The following is a 13,683-nucleotide window of genomic DNA, read 5'->3' on the forward strand; positions in this document are numbered from 1 at the left end:
ACCTATGCATGCAAATCCTGTCCACCTGTCTAGTGGGCCGCAGATTATCATAGCTGGCAACTAATGTCCAGAAAACAGACGTGGATTTCTTAAAGACTTTGTGATGGCGTTCTCTGTTTCTTCGTCTTGTTTTTCTTATTAATGTGGTTGTGTAAATGAAGGACAAACTAACTCAGGCAAGTTTGGCAATCGTCTCTGATATATGAGTTTCATAAAGCACAGGGGGAGTTCTGGCTGAGACCTGATAGCGCTCCACCTTATTGGCTTCAGCGGGGGGGGGGCATGATAGCGGGATGGGATGTCCGTCCATCATCATATTTGTTTTCAGACACTTGTCAAAGGCCTCAGCTTGCTTCTTCCATTTGAGCTGAACATTAGAGGTGCGTTGCGGAGGTGTCTAAATCTGCTTTGCTGCAGGGGGAGGAAGGTACCTTGTAGTTGTGGCTCCTCATTATTCTGCTGACAGAGCTTTGTGGATCTTTTCTCTGTTGAGGAGAGATAGACGGGATGATGAGAGATGTCCTCCTGTGGAGGAGTGTGTCAACACCTTTGACATATAACACAGCCTACATTAACTTTCACAGTTCACAGGATCTGGTGTGCAGCACCAAGATCAAAGAGGGAATATTATGTACCAGACTGTATTGTGTATGTATAATGTGTAGTTTCCTTTGAAACTTGAGGTCTGAGGTTCCTCTCTGGGATCCGTACAGTATTTATTATAGGCCAGAATCCATGTGTGGCTCATTAATAGCACACATGAAAAGAATGTTAACTGCCTGCTGTCAGACTTTTATAATGCAAATGTGCTCTACAAAAGAATGACATAATCATCACTGTTCCACGGCTCGTTTTTCTAAAACATACAGTGTGTGTCATGTCTCATTTCCACAATTCATGCATTGAGGGAATATGTTCCCCCCCAGCCTCCTGCTACTCTAAACAGCAAGAAGGAAAGACTGCATCTTGCTTCTGCTAATGTGACAAACCGAACTGGGACAGCACAAAATTACAGGGAATAACATCCAGTAGCTGTTAGTACAGTCTCGCCGCCCCAGCCAAGACAGTAAAAACAGTTTGGGGGAAACCTCATTTCCTTAAAGGAGAACTTCCCCAAAAAATGAAAATTCTTTGCAGCCTTCTCCTAAACAGCTGAAGTAGACAGGGACTTGTTTTAAAATGTTTCAAAGCCCAGGTTGCACGCTTTTAGCTTAAAAAAGGGGTAACTTTGGCACCGTGCATTACTTTTATTTTGTCCACAAAATTGCAGCTGAGCAGATCCACCGTGGGCTCCAACGCCATCGTAGCCCACAGTAGCTTTATAAGCCAGCCTGGAACTCGGGGGTGTCCTTTTTGGGGACTGAAGCCATGATGACAAACCCAAATTTGAATGTCTTCTAAATATTTTATCCACTTTTCACTGAAGCTAAAGAGTGACTTCTCAACAATACTCACTGAAGTTTACAGTTGCCAACAGCGCTGACTGTGTATATGTGATTTTTAAGAAAAATCTATTTAGATTCAATGGCAATTTGCCTGGGTTGGTGTGAAAAGTAAGGAAAGGTATTCTTGGGAGCATATTCCACACCTAATAGATATTGTATGCCCACTATTTATATGCTTATAAATATTCTATGCATTCAAAAAAGGGGGAATCTTTATTAAGGAACAAAAAGACACATTTGAAGAAGTCAGGGCTCAGTGATCTATATAATTATTCAGTCGTGGACCTGGGGTGACTAGAAGTTTTCATTGAAAATGACAGAATGTCTGATATGAAGTCAGCGCTAAGACGTGTTTTGCTGCACACTGGGTGTAACCTGTGGCGGTCAAGAAACACTGACCTCAGACTCCCTGACAGGCGTCCGCCTTCTGCAGTATAAATGGAAACTGCCTCATCAGTGATTTTTTTCGACAGGGGGAAGAAGGCACAGAGACCTGAGCAGGGACGGAGCCAGTACGGGCGCATTCCTGCATGCAATTACACACTTTATAGGCCACTTGTCATTTTATGCATGGCGCACTGGTGTTTCTCGTGGCACGTAACATAATTATCAGGCAAGGAAAAAATGTGTTTTAAGTGTCATGAGAACGTTCTGTGTAATAGCTGTAAATAGGATCAAAATTGCAAAGAATATTCATGGCGCACGCAGCCCGCATTCAAATTCAGACCGTGTAGATTCATTTAGACGGTCGCCCGTATTATTGCTTAATTACAGCATGCCAGTCACATAATGTTTTGATTACATACTTACATCTGAAATTGCAGCTGCTACATTTTCAGACTCAACAGAAGCCCGCAGGCATATCCGCATCAAATCACTCCGAATAAAAAATGAAGTGCAAAATGCATTGTGGCTTGTGGTTTACAGCATGAAATGTTGATCACATTCTTCTCCGATATGTGAAGAAGCGGTGTAGTTTTATCACTCGGAAAAGCTGTCTGAAGACTGTCAGCTACTGTTTAGCAAATAGAAATCATTTTTCATGATATCCATCTTTGTTTTGCTCGGTTTTGCATTCGTCGTCAGATGTGCATGGTGTCTGTTTCTTGGTGCCCAGGAGACGGCCCGACAAGAGCAATTGTCTAAATGTCCCGAAAGTGACTTTGGCCAAAGAGATTTCTCTATTTTCAGGAGTTTTCCGGGGTCACAGACACCAAACTGCTGTTGATTGTTCACTCAAAGTGTGAGTTTTGAAGTAAGGTTGAGTATTTTTGAATTCTGTACTTTTGATGCACTAGGTTCAAGACTCTGCCAATCTAATGTACAGTCCATCGTATATGTCCCTTATCCGACCTTTGAGGGATCCCACAGCAGTACGGCAATGACCATGTTTACCTATGATTATAAGTGGCTGCAATATGCCCTTTAACCACCAGGGGGAGTGTATGTGTTGTTTTTGTTATTGTTTGTTTTGTTACTGAGAGATATTTTGCTTTTTAATCTCAGCTCTAATTCAGCCAGAAGTTAACATTCTAGTAATTCTACACTCTGTTCATATCCATTTGCTTGTAACACCTTGGAACATTTTACTGTGTAACACCTCAGAAAATATCAGGCACTCCAAGTACCAACATCACGACTGTAGCCACTAGCGCTCGTGCTCGGTGTCTGTAAATATATTTTCAAACACTGCAGCCTCAGATATTCTCCGACTGCTCCACACTTCCCTCTCTGATTGCTCAGTGTTTCTGATCCTTTCATTTCACCGCCGCTTAATATCTTGCATCACAATCATAAAACACTTTTTTGGGTGGGGGCTTTTTTCGAGAATTATCTGAAACCCAGCAGTATTTAAAAAGTTTTACATTCTTAAAATTAGTGGATTTCTTCATCAAAAAATATTTCTGGGATTCCTCTGTGAAACTTCTTCTGTACAGCAGTTTTGAGAATAGCATCAGAGGGTCTCTTTTGCAAAACATGTTCCTCTAAAAAGAGTTTTTATGTTGTTGTATTGTGCTTCATTTCCTAATTAGAGTCTTTATTGATAATAAAATATGCCTCGTCATTCATTATCATGAAGGGGTATTGAAACGACAGACGACCTCATAGCAGGAGGTGTGGTGGTGGTGGTGAGGGGGCCAGTGCAAGATGTTTCATAGGGCTCCAAATGTTCAGAAACGGCCCTGTCTGTAGCAAGAACTCTGTCAGTGCCTTGACTCTGCCAGGGTTACTCCCTGTCAGCTCTTCTGTTTATGATTTCACTTTCCATCTTTTGTATGCACATTGCACACACATGCACGCATTCACCCGCCGTCCTCTTCTGCGTCAGATGTTTTGATTATGCCTCGACAGAGATTATATTTTCTATAGGTTTTCAAAGAGCCAAGGAATGCTAACTGGGTATTTGAATGATAGCGGATATTATTCTAGTTCCTCCTCGTTCCATTAATTCATTTTCACCTCGGGAAAAAAAAAAAAAAAAAAAAAGCCACTGCTGATTCTCTGAGTCCTTGATTTGCAATGTTGCGCTTCTCACCTTGTGGAGTCTAAAGATTGAGCAATACAAAAAAAGAAAAAAAGAAAAAGATCCTAGTTGATTCTGCCCATGGAGTGCAAAAATAGTGCAGAAGTAGCACTGTTTCAGCAGAAAGCCCATGAAGCTATATTTTTCCAGGTAAGTTTGAATCATTTTGCCTTGTGCCTCATCTAGTGTAAATTATTTCTTTGCTGTGAATGAAGTCACACACCCACATGTTCCTATATCTAGATCTTCTCTTCTTCCCCTTCATGGCATTAAAATTCCATATCACCAAGACAACTCCACTGCACAGTTCATGTGCGCAGCAGATTCATATTTCAGTGACAGGCTAATCTATGTTGGAAAGGACAGTCACTATTCATGGCCTGGATCCACAAATTGTCTCATTATTTCAGCTCGTCATACTGAAGTCACGACATAACATATATATATATATACACACATATATATGTTGGCGATCTATCCCATATAAAGATGGCATTATGTAGAGGAGAAGTAACGTCTATCAAACCCTCAGTGGGAGCAGAGAATTGGCTTTGTGGAGCAGTAAAAATCACAAGTTACATCGCTCTAATAGCAGAAAAACTTAATTAACTAGGTGAGCCTTGGGGGCTCTTGCAAAATGCCTCCCCAAGCAACAGCAGAGAGCAAGAATGACCCCCAGCTACCGCAGACCTGCTTACTGATACAGAAAATATGATTGCTTTTCATATTCCGGTGAATTTTCAACATTTCCCATTTTACCTCAGGACACACAGTCGCTCAGAACACATTAAGAATAGGTGTGTCGCAGGGAAAAAGGGGCAGCGCGTGTGGGCGTTATTAGCTAAATGAATTTTAATAAATAACACTGAAACATAATGAAACATAAGACAATATGAGAGCCCCGAAATTAAATGCTTGTTGGAGTATGCAGGGCAGATAATGGGATACAGTGGTGAAACAGATGAGTTTAAGGAGGTGCATAATACTGCATGTTCAATTTATATGTAAATCAATCCACCTAATAGAATGACCCTGACCAGGTGCCAGAGGATAGGAAAACGATCACACCCAAAAGCATTTTTTGAATTTTTGAACTCTCATGAGCTTTGATGAGAACAGGGCGTTGTCCTGGTGCTACAATAAACCATTAGCGAACGGGCTAATGAGGTGATTCATTTCATTTACGCTGAGAGTACACATTCGTGGCTTTGTCTGCATAGGGTGACCATATACAGGTGCCTTCAGCAGGGAGCAAGCTGCCCTCGTCACCCATGTCTGTGTCGGTCTGAGCTAGATGGATGGGTGACAAACATGCCACCGCTGTATTCCATCGTTCCGCGTGTCACCTTTTTTGGTCCCGCGTAGCCCGAAACCGGAGATGCTACACGTCCGTCAAGCTGACCCTCCTTGTTAGAGCGACAGCAGAGGATAATCAAGAGAGGACAAACGGTGTGCGGCAACCCCCTGCCGCGTGACCTTTGACCGCGCACGTACCGTAGACGTGGGAGCCGATCTACTGGATGTCTCTGACACGGGACAATTACTGTAAAGGTGAAAAGAAGATGGCGTACAATCAGAAAGTCCTATGCATATTCACAGTTTTTTCTGCTGAAAAAGTGGTATGTGGGCGTGTTCTGTGGGCCAAAGGCGCTACAGTCCCACTGTCTATCAGTCACTAATGGTGTGGAGCAGTGGGAGGCCAGGACACCTGCGTCTGCTGCCTGATAATGAATATGATGAAGATGGATAATACTTTACCCTGTCTGAAACCGAGCTCTCAGCTAGGGAGTGATTACTGCGGTAATTGGGATCCACGGTGGCTGCCGCTGGAGATGCTCGTGATGAGGCTGTCTCGGCTAAAATGTAGATAACATTGACATTACTCATATTGGACCCCAGAGTTACAACTTCACAAATCATCACTGACAACCTGTGACCTCTTTCGAGTTTCACTCTGGATTTGTGTTGGAATTTTTACACATTAGCGAGCAGACAAAGACGTGACGTGTTTGCAGACGCCGGGTTGAGACGTGGTCGGTTCAGGTAAACAAGGTATCAAGTTGGATAGACCCGTCCCTCGTAAAGACTAGAAGTATCAAATCCCAAAATGTGAGAAAAAGTAGTGATACAATGATATAAAAGTAGTGATTCTGCAGTAAAATGTGAGTGTTTTAATATTACATAAGATCTTTTTGATGACATTACTGCTGCATTAAAAGGTGTTGTATGCAAGAATTGTTGTTTAAAAGGTTGTTGTTTTGAATGTTATGTCAAATATAATTGTGTTTTTTGTTGCAGATATGCACTATCAACTTAATATAGCATCCTAACCAGCTAGCTCCAGTACATGCTGACTTGTGTTACAACTCCAAGCTTCCTGCATGGACCATTAGATTCATGGGTGACTGAGCTAATCACTTAACAGCAGCTACAGTTAGCAGCTACAGTTAGCAGCAGTCAGAGGTTACTCTTGTGATAAGCTGCCCCCTATATGTTTGTAGTGGAGTCAATTCTTACACATTGCACCTTTAATGGGTATGCTGCATTTAACTGCTGTAGATGTTTGAAGTTCAGCTAATTTGAATTACTTTACACACTGTGGTGTAGTTTAATTTTACAGCAATGCATCATATTGTGTAAGACCATCACATGTTTGTGGTGTCTCTGTCCTGTGAGAACCAAATCTCCCATAAAGTGAGTAAATTTGTTCAGGTCTAGATTTGTAAGAAACTCCCTAAATACAGATGTTTTCCTTGGTTATCAAATACTGATTTAACCTGTGCTTTAGGTTAATAGGTCAGGCCATACACCACCTGAAGTGTCAGTGTTTGACCTGTTGGAAAAGTAGCAGAATTTTCTCAACCAGTGAAGAAACACTTAAACCTTTTGTTTATTTAAACGATTCAATTTCACAACCACAAAATTTGGAGATGTGTGTTTTTTACCTGACAGTAGGGGAGTAAAAAGTACAATATTTACCTCTGAGATCCATTAAAAGCAGAAGAATAAATAAGCTGCATACAGATGGCAGTGGAATAAGTAAATTACCTCAAATGTGTGCTTAACTCAGGCACAGGGTGGCCTCCCTTGAAGCGTCGGGACCTAAGTGACTTTGACATCTTGCGTTCATCATCCCCAGCTTGTCCCAAAAACCTGGCCATGTCCTCATATGTCCCCTGCCACGCCTGTCTGAACAAACGCGCCATCTCAAACAGCATTGATATGCCAGACACAGAGAAGACACGGGGACAAAAAACACTTAACTGGAAAAGGAAACAGAGCAGGAAAGCACTGATATCACTCACTTTCTCTGAGCCATTTGTATCAGCCGTGTCACTCCAACCACCTCTATCTCGTGCCACAGGCTCTGACATATTGATTATACCGCTACATGGGCCATCTCCATACTTCATGCTGTTATTTTGAAAGACTTCAAAAAGAGATTTATGAAGACCCCAGAGTGATCATTACCAGGTGGCCTTGTCAAGGCATCACTTCTTCTCCTTCTCCTTTGCTGAGATTTTCTGGGATTCCTGAGGGACGACGGGTGTCCTCTAGGTAGTGTCCTACTGCATAGAGGGTGCCGAGACTAAAGAGGGGGGGGGTGCACTTAATGACCATCTGCTCAGAGAGCAACCTTTTTAATGAAGACAGATGTTGGGACGGTCTGACCAGGGGGCTACAGGCAGGGGTCTAATGACACACCCGCCAATGTCTGGACCTTCTAGGTTGTCTTACGTGCCCTGTCAGCCCTCACCGCCACGCTGGCACCAAGAAAATCAGACAGGCCTCGCAAAGCTATGCTACTCCTATCAAAGAAGTCACACACACACACACACCCCACTCGTCTGTTGTACCACTTAACTTTGGACATATTCACCCTGAGCTATATATGAGTCCACTTAAACTGACACACTGACAACATCTGAGAACTGTTACATTAGAGCATGAGACGCATTTAAGAGCAATATATAACACAAATAAAGAAGTCAATTCCGATGATGGAAAGTAACCAAGTACATCTACTACAGTAGTGTAATTAAGCACAATTTCGAGGTACTTGTACTGTCTTGGAGTATTTCCATTTTCTGCTACTCTAAACTTCCACTGTTAATACCATTTGGAGGCAATTGTTGTATTTTTTACTCACTGCAATTATTTGATGACTTTAGTCACTAGTTACTTTGCTGATTGCAGGTTGCATCAGAGCAAAAGCAGCGCCTTTTTAAATGTATTTATATTTGTTGAGAAAAAACTAATCAATTAGAAAAATGCTGAATAATTTATCAATAATCAGCTGGGCCAATAATTGGTCAACCCATGGTATGCAGTATGAACATTTGTATGTATGTATCATTTTAACTTGTACTTTAAGATACTTATTACATTTACTGCCTCAAAATTAAAGGAGACCTATTGTGCTTTTTCGTTTTTCTTTCCTTAGGTGTTTTACATAGAATCCTCTGCATGTAAAAGACCATGAAACTTAATAAGCCAATGTCTACACAAACAGAAGCTCCTCTGTCCCACAGCAAACGCTGCTCCTGAAACGCCTCATCAGTAGTTCCGCCTTCAATTCCATGATTTTGTGACATCACACCAAGTCACTATGTCACACATTTGCATAAATCATGAATCAATTGATGTAACACAGCTGCTCTGTTGTTGTTAGCGGTGCTGGGTCAGGCGTGTGTGAGCTGACCAATCAGAGCAGACTGGGTATCAGGGAGGCAGGGGGGCCTTAAAGAGACAGGATCTAAAACAGAAAGTTTCAGACAGAAGGGCAATACAGAGCTGCAGCACTGGACAGAATGAGAAAATGTGTGTGTTTTTTGAGCATTTAAGCATGTAGTCCTATTCTAGCAGAAACCCAAAATAAAATGATGAACTTGAAAATGAGCAGAATATATCTCCTTTGATATCAGATATGAATTAATTCATTTTTGGTCCATATTTTCATTTTCAAGTGCAAATGAAAATGTGTCATGAATAGTTTTCTATTAGCCTAAAAATGCACAGTCGAAGAACCGATAAGTATTGAAACCTGTTGTAATGTCTTTAACTTCTCACTATGAGTTCAAGGATGAGGCAGTGGAGGTGTTCTACAATGAAGCACAAGGCATAAAAAGAGACACATATCAAGTAGAACAATATAAGAAAAATGTGATATAACGGCTATCCAAAGAACACTACAATATACAAATGTACATTACTATATTTACATTAAATATGTAGTGTCAGGTGATGAATACCTGTGTGATATCTACAGTACAGTTCTTACGTGGCCATGTGAAAAGGTTCCAGGTCCTGGGCATAAATGTTCAACATGTAGATGAAAGCTCTCCTCTGCGAGCATTATATGAAGTTGGTTCATTGTTATTGCCTTATGCTTTGTCATTGAGCCTCATCATTTTATGCTTGAGCTGCCCAGATTTAATTGGATTTCGGTAACTTCAATTAAATTCCCCCCTTCACTCTTGATCCACATCTTTTTGTTGTCCAAGCTTATTTTCCAGCCTTTGTGTGTTTGTATTGAAGTCCTGGGAAATGTTTTTTGTTGATTTGGCAGAGTCCTCTGATTATGCTCCGGCGCTCAGGCCTCATCATCCTAGATGTGATTCCAGAGCCGCAGCGTTAATAATATCCAAAAAGGAAAGAGGGAGCTTACAGCAGCCACATCCTCAGGCTTCACCCCTGCGAAACATGCGCTCAAATTAAAAACCAGCCCGTGGCCTAACGGCGGTTTCGGAACGCAGGGGCTGTTGTGTCAGCAGTCTTTTATTAGAGTCATCCTGTTCAGAAAACACAGCAGGGTAGGTGGAAAAGACAGAGCCTGCAGGTGAAGACATGGCTGCCGGTGTTCCCTGCTCCCCTCTCCCTTTTTTTTTTTTTTTTTTTCCATCAGACATCACTTCCCTGTAAAGGTTATTAGAGAAGTCAACTAAGATTGATAGATGGAGATGGAAGACGCTCAGAAGCCCATCTCTCTCACACTCATCTTCATCTGAGTGTTGGTACTGACAGCGGAGGAGCAGAGGAGGAGGAGATGGATGGTTTTCGATGGGTCTTTTCTCCCTACTGTACTTCGTGTACGCCGTCACTCTAAGAGCGCCCTATTTATAGTCTTTTCCTTAATGTCACACACAACATTAATTCAACACTAATGGCGATGAAACAACATGAGTAGTTTCGATGTTTATGGGAAACTTTTAATGCAATCTTGGATACAGGGAGTGCAACACCGTATTTGTCTATTAATATGCTGTGAGTAGCTGTGTGAGGTGCTGCGGGCTAATAGGAGCAGTTATAATGAGGGATGATACCAATAAATTGATACCTCCTACACTCACCACAGTCCTCACCGCTAGCTGCCGCTAAAAGGATTGACTCAGCCTTCACTAACCTTGTGTTTGACTTGAACTGTCATTAGCAAATCAAAAGCAGATTAATTAATCGCGGGTCCACCGGGGTGTGCATTACCTTAAGTGACTATTGTAATATAACTTAAAGAGAAATCACCCACAGTTTCTCTTCTTGACACTCCGAATGAATGCTTTGCCACTTCCAGGAGTGATGCTGTCACCGAGAGGAGGGCGGGGGGGGGGATTCTGTAAGTGGCGGAGAGTCTATTAGAGCATTAATTCTGCTGCAAATGGAGCTCTTTGCTAATGGTCAACATTTGTATCTCCTCTGGTATTCTTTAAGTCTTTCTGTACGACTCTGCTGCACCCACCAGTCTGAAATCGTGTCATGAAAGGATGGGTTCACCAAAAAATTCAAATGCAGTCATTAGTGCGACGTTTCGTAGTCCACAGAACCATTTCTGGAGCCTCCCAGCAAAATAACATTGCAGAATTCTCAGAAACAGCTGAAGTAGATGGGGACTTGTTTTAAAACATAAAAACAACCAGAAACAAACATATGCCTCCACACAGCTCGTCTGCTATAATCCATTTCTTCGGTCGAGCTCAGACAACTCATTTAAGATGGTGTGCACACTAACCCCTTTAGCTTAGCAACCGAGTGGAGTTTTCAGCCAATATAAAGGTGTTAATAAAGTCGTTTCAAAATCAGTATGGGATCTTGGGGTCTCCAGAGTCTTGGCTTGAGCAAGACAAGCGGTATGGTGTATGATGTTGTAGTTAATGTTTGCTTGTTTGTTTGGTGTTTTTACTTCCGCCAAGGAAAGGATGTTTCGACTCATGTCTGATTACTTCGTTGATTGTGTGTTTAGTTGGTTTGTGAGCAACATTACGCAAAAACTACAGGTTGGACATCCGCAAAAACTTCCATGGATGATGGGTCTCCGCCCAGAATAGACCCCTTAAGATTCTGGAGTGGATCTGGACAAAGGGATAGATCCAGGAATCTTTTTTCAATGTCTTTCAAAGTCGATTATTCTCTGTTAGTTTCTTGGTGAATAATGCATGGATCTAGATGGAATAGCTGGGATCTTTGTACAATTTGATGCAGATCCTAATCTGGATCTATCTATCTAAATATGTTTTCATGGAGGGTCGTCTTTTTGCATTGTCCTAGTGGTTGTGTTGTTACAGATCTGGTGAGCTTAAACTGCAGTCAAACAATTATGGGTAGTTTAAAATGTAGAGTTTAGTAGTTTGATATTGAATTAGGCTTGATTGATTGAATTGGACTGTTGGACTGGACTGCAGAGAGACTTTTTTTTAAAAAAGTCTCCATCTGCCTCAGTTGTTCTGAAGAATGCTCCAAAGCTGTTTTACTGTGAAGCTCCAGAAATGACTGATTTTTTCTATTCTTTTCGGCACACGCAGGCCTGGGACCACATGAGCACAGGGCCACTTCTCGCTTTGACCGAGAGGGTTTGTTAACGGCAAACTAGCAAATATAAGCACATACTGTACATGAAAGCACCGAGCTCCAAGTGTGTGAATTTTGTCGTCGCGAGGAAGAAGAAGAGCGAGCGGCTGCGTCTGTGTTGTTCTGCCTCGAGCTCAGACGCATTACCATCCTGTTACTCTCTGACATTTGGAAACGCACCGTGACTCACTCAGTCAAAGAATGAAGAGGGGCCAAATCACAGTGAGGGCTGGTGGATCTCCGCTCGAAGCGAGCAAAGATCCCCGGAAGATGTAGAGTGTTTTATGTAATCATGTGAAGGGGCAGCAGTCTTACCTCGGGGACCTTCACAAGCTTCACACTTTGTCCTCTCTTACATCTTTGCATTTCTTTTTTCTTTTTCTTTTTTTCTATTTCCTCTCATTCTTTTTTTTTGGGTGTCTGGAAATGCAGAGTCTTATCAACCAGTTTCCAAGCAGCCCCAGTGGTGTGCTGCTAGTATCCCCTGCTGGCAGAAGGGGGAACACTTCACAAAAGAACAGATGGATGTGGAAATATGTCTTCGGCATATCGCACTTTTTAAGGATGATAATGAAATCGTGTTGAAGACATCAGATCGGGGGTGTGAGAGTGAAAAGGGGTTGTTGGGGTGAACTGAGGCTGAGGAAAGAAAACTACGTGAGTTCAGGGCCACTGCTTAGCTCTCACATTCTGGGAGTGTAGTCATTTAATTTGAGCCCACCAGAGGTCACTACTAGTTTACAATCAACACCATCAGAACTCCCAAGTGATCAATCTCAGGCTTCAAACGACCACGACAATTCATTATCAGCAAAGTTCCTGTCGCAGAAAAAGTTTTGATTTGTCAAATAATCTGCCCGGCGACTTCTACAGATAACCGTCAGGGACTCGTCATTGAATTAAAATTTGTGGACAACACAGTGAAAAAGCCAGGCACAAGCCAGTGAAGTCACTGAGCCTCGTGCAGCTGCGATACAGCCCTTCTGATCAAGCAGCAGATGTTGTGACTGACTGCAGATTGAATTAGCCATCAGAGTGTGTTTGCACGTGTATTTTTTATTTATTTTTTTTTTTCATTTAGTGGCTGGTGACTGAGTCCGTCTCCCATGTATGTTCCCTGAGAGCAGCGACCACCCCCCTTCCTCCGATAAACATGCCTGGTTTCCACGGCAACCTGGAGCAGGTTTTCTACAAAGCAAACACTCCAGCAGCCAGGAGAAAAGTGCCCAACAATAGGGTCTGAGCTGAGGTGGAGGGTTAGGGGAGGAGGAGAAGGAGGAGGAGGAGGAGGAGGAGGAGGAGGGTGGTGTTAGAGGGGGAATAGAGCAGGTAGCAGATTCATGAAAATTCCAATTATGAATTGGTAAAGGAAAAAAATCAATGGAATTTGTCAAAACTTCATGAAATTGGTCCATCAGAATCCCAAAAGACAAATGAATGCCCACAGTTTTGCATTTGGTCCAGTGTATTATGTGTAATGAGTTTTCTTCCCTTTCAGATTAGCATTTTAAAGGTTTTTGCTGGTATTACTGTGAATGAAGAGCCCATCAGTATGTTACATTAAAGGAAACTGAACATGTATCCATGTTTCTCAGAGCCAGGCCACTGCAAGGCAGACGGCTCATACTAATTCACTCCTGTCTGTGTCTGAACTGAGTGGACGTCTGTGTCACTGCAGCAACACACTGAGTGTTTTAAACCATCTCACATTTTACAGGCAGAACCTCTCCACCATAGGTTTGCTTTACCGTTTGTGGCAGACCATAAATTTGGGGCCCCCTCAAATTTCAATATTTAGTAACTGGCCTACGCCACACAATATTCATCCTCATTGGCTAAGTTGGGTAAATATGTTTAGCTTCTCAATTTATATTT

Source organism: Acanthopagrus latus, chromosome 12, assembly GCF_904848185.1.
Source record: "Acanthopagrus latus isolate v.2019 chromosome 12, fAcaLat1.1, whole genome shotgun sequence".
NCBI lineage: Eukaryota > Metazoa > Chordata > Actinopteri > Spariformes > Sparidae > Acanthopagrus > Acanthopagrus latus.